Source organism: Oncorhynchus keta, unplaced genomic scaffold (assembly GCF_023373465.1).
Source record: "Oncorhynchus keta strain PuntledgeMale-10-30-2019 unplaced genomic scaffold, Oket_V2 Un_contig_249_pilon_pilon, whole genome shotgun sequence".
Taxonomy (NCBI): domain Eukaryota; kingdom Metazoa; phylum Chordata; class Actinopteri; order Salmoniformes; family Salmonidae; genus Oncorhynchus; species Oncorhynchus keta.
In genome coordinates, this window is record NW_026284213.1 from 90,929 (window position 1) to 95,000 (window position 4,072).

A 4,072-nucleotide genomic window follows, 5' to 3' on the forward strand; every position below is an offset into this window, starting at 1 on the left:
AAGAGAGCGAGAGAGGGGGAGAAGGGGGAGAGAGAAAGAGAGAGAAAAGGGGAACGAGAAGTAGGAGAGTGAGAGAGAGAAACAGAGAAAGAGAGAGAGAGGACCAGGGTGGATTAAACTATGGTGAATAGAGGTAAAGTCCTGATACCTCGTAGGCCAGGCTGAGAAACACTAGATAATTGGCCCTCCATGCACGACTCTAAAATCACATCAGTCTGCTAACACAATCTCATAAACAGGTAGTGTCCTACATGGCAGCCTAAACCCTATTTAGTGCACTATAGAGGGAACAGAGAGTTATGGTCCTGGTCTAAAGTAGTGCACTATATTGGGAACAGGGAACCACTCGGAAGGGAGACCAAGTCTCCCAGAGTGTGGTAAGTAATGCTGTGGACCGGCTGAGCTGGGTGACTGTCAACAATGCCTCTGGATGATGCTATTTGCAACGCTGCTTTAAAGAGATGAAAACACACACACACACACACACACACACACACACACACACACACACACACACACACACACACACACACACACACACACACACACACACACACCTGTGAGGCAGCAGGCGTATCTTTCACGGTGGGTTGATGCAGCAAGGTGAGGTATTGACTGATTGAATGCGGAGGCATGGAGGGAGGAGAACTCTAAGTCAGGCCAAGACACGAGATGCTCACAAACTATCCCCCACACACACAGAGACACACACACACAGAGACACACACACAGAGACACACACACAGAGACACACACACACACACACAGAGAGACACACACAGACACACACACAGAGACACACACACACACAGAGACACACACACAGACACACACACACAGAGATAGACAGAGACACACACAGAGACACACACACAGAGACAGACAGAGACACACACACAGAGACACACACACACACACACAGAGACAGACAGAGACACACACACAGAGACACACACACAGGTTATAAGGCAGCATGTAGCAGGAGAGATTGTTCTTCTGACTCCACAGAGAGATGATGGAACAGAACTAACAGAGAAGTTCAACACCCTGCTGACAATCACTTCCTACGCACGCACACACACACACACACACACACACACACACACACACACACACACACACACACACACACACACACACACACACACACAGTAGTCTCAACTAGGACCCACACCTGTTCCCTGTCAGACCTGTTCCCTGTCAGACCTGTTCCCTGTCAGACCTGTTCCCTGTCAGACCTGTTCCCTGTCAGACCTGTTCCCTGTCAGACCTGTTCCCTGTCAGACCTGTTCCCTGTCAGACCTGTTCCCTGTCAGACCTGTTCACCATCAGACCTGTTCACCATCAGACCTGTTCCCCATCAGACCTGTTCACTATCAGACCTGTTCCCCGTCAGACCTGTTCCCCGTCAGACCTGTTCCCTGTCAGACCTGTTCCCTGTCAGACCTGTTCCCTGTCAGACCTGTTCCCTGTCAGACCTGTTCCCTGTCAGACCTGTTCCCTGTCAGACCTGTTCCCTGTCAGGCCTGTTCCCTGTCAGACCTCTTCCCTGTCAGACCTGTTCCCTGTCAGACCTGTTCCCTGTCAGACCTGTTCCCTGTCAGACCTGTTCACTGTCAGACCTGTTCACTGTCAGACCTGTTCCCTGTCAGACCTGTTCCCTGTCAGACCTGTTCCCTGTCAGACCTGTTCCCTGTCAGACCTGTTCCCTGTCAGACCTGTTCCCTGTCAGACCTGTTCCCTGTCAGACCTGTTCCCCGTCAGACCTGTTCACTGTCAGACCTGTTCCCTGTCAGACCTGTTCCCTGTCAGACCTGTTCCCTGTCAGACCTGTTCCCTGTCAGACCTGTTCACTGTCAGACCTGTTCACTGTCAGACCTGTTCACCATCAGACCTGTTCACCATCAGACCTGTTCACTATCAGACCTGTTCACCATCAGACCTGTTCACTATCAGACCTGTTCACTGTCAGACCTGTTCACTGTCAGACCTGTTCACTGTCAGACCTGTTCACTGTCAGACCTGTTCACCATCAGACCTGTTCACTGTCAGACCTGTTCACCATCAGACCTGTTCACTGTCAGACCTGTTCACTGTCAGACCTGTTCACTGTCAGACCTGTTCACTGTCAGACCTGTTCACCATCAGACCTGTTCACTGTCAGACCTGTTCCCCATCAGACCTGTTCACTGTCAGACCTGTTCACTGTCAGACCTGTTCACTGTCAGACCTGTTCACCGTCAGACCTGTTCACTGTCAGACCTGTTCACTGTCAGACCTGTTCACTGTCAGACCTGTTCACTGTCAGACCTGTTCACCATCTGACCTGTTCACTGTCAGACCTGTTCCCCATCAGACCTGTTCACTGTCAGACCTGTTCACTGTCAGACCTGTTCACTGTCAGACCTGTTCCCCGTCAGACCTGTTCCCCATCAGACCTGTTCACTGTCAGACCTGTTCACTGTCAGACCTGTTCCCCGTCAGACCTGTTCCCCATCAGACCTGTTCACTGTCAGACCTGTTCCCCGTCAGACCTGTTCACTGTCAGACCTGTTCACTGTCAGACCTGTTCACCATCAGACCTGTTCACTGTCAGACCTGTCAGACCTGTTCACTGTCAGACCTGTTCACCATCAGACCTGTTCACCATCAGACCTGTTCCCTGTCAGACCTGTTCACTGTCAGACCTGTTCACTGTCAGACCTGTTCACTGTCAGACCTGTTCACCATCAGACCTGTTCACTGTCAGACCTGTCAGACCTGTTCACTGCCAGACCTGTTCACCATCAGACCTGTTCCCCATCAGACCTGTCAGACCTGTTCACTGTCAGACCTGTTCACTGTCAGACCTGTTCACTGTCAGACCTGTTCACTGTCAGACCTGTTCACTGTCAGACCTGTTCCCCATCAGACCTGTCAGACCTGTTCACTGTCAGACCTGGCAGACCTGTTCACTGTCAGACCTGTTCACTGTCAGACCTGTTCCCCATCAGACCTGTTCACTGTCAGACCTGTTCCCCATCAGACCTGTCAGACCTGTTCACTGTCAGACCTGTTCCCCATCAGACCTGTCAGACCTGTTCCCCATCAGACCTGTTCCCCATCAGACCTGTCAGACCTGTTCACTGTCAGACCTGTTCCACATCAGACCTGTCAGACCAGTTCCCCATCAGACCTGTCAGACCTGTTCCCCATCAGACCTGTCAGACCTGTTCCCCATCAGACCTGTTCACTGTCAGACCTGTTCACTGTCAGACCTGTTCACTGTCAGACCTGTTCCCCATCAGACCTGTTCCCCATAAGACCTGTCAGACCTGTCAGACCTGTTCACTGTCAGACCTGTTCCCCATCAGACCTGTTCACTGTCAGACCTGTTCCCCATCAGACCTGTCAGACCTGTTCACTGTCAGACCTGTTCCACATCAGACCTGTCAGACCTGTTCCCCATCAGACCTGTCAGACCTGTTCCCCATCAGACCTGTTCCCCATCAGACCTGTCAGACCTGTTCACTGTCAGACCTGTTCCCCATCAGACCTGTCAGACCTGTTCCCCATCAGACCTGTTCCCCATCAGACCTGTCAGACCTGTTCACTGTCAGACCTGTTCCACATCAGACCTGTCAGACCTGTTCCCCATCAGACCTGTCAGACCTGTTCCCCATCAGACCTGTCAGACCTGTTCCCCATCAGACCTGTTCACTGTCAGACCTGTTCACTGTCAGACCTGTTCCCCATCAGACCTGTTCCCCATCAGACCTGTCAGACCTGTTCCCCATCAGACCTGTTCCCCATCAGACCTGTTCACTGTCAGACCTGTTCCCTGTCAGACCTGTTCCCTGTCAGACCTGTTCTCTGTCAGACCTGTTCTCTGTCAGACCTGTTCACTGTCAGACCTGTCAGACCTGTTCACCGTCAGACCTGTTCCCTGTCAGACCTGTTCACTGTCAGACCTGTTCACTGTCAGACCTGTCAGACCTGTTCACTGTCAGACCTGTTCACCATCAGACCTGTTCACTGTCAGACCTGTTCCCTGTCAGACCTGTTCCCTGTCAGACCTGTTCTCTGTCAGACC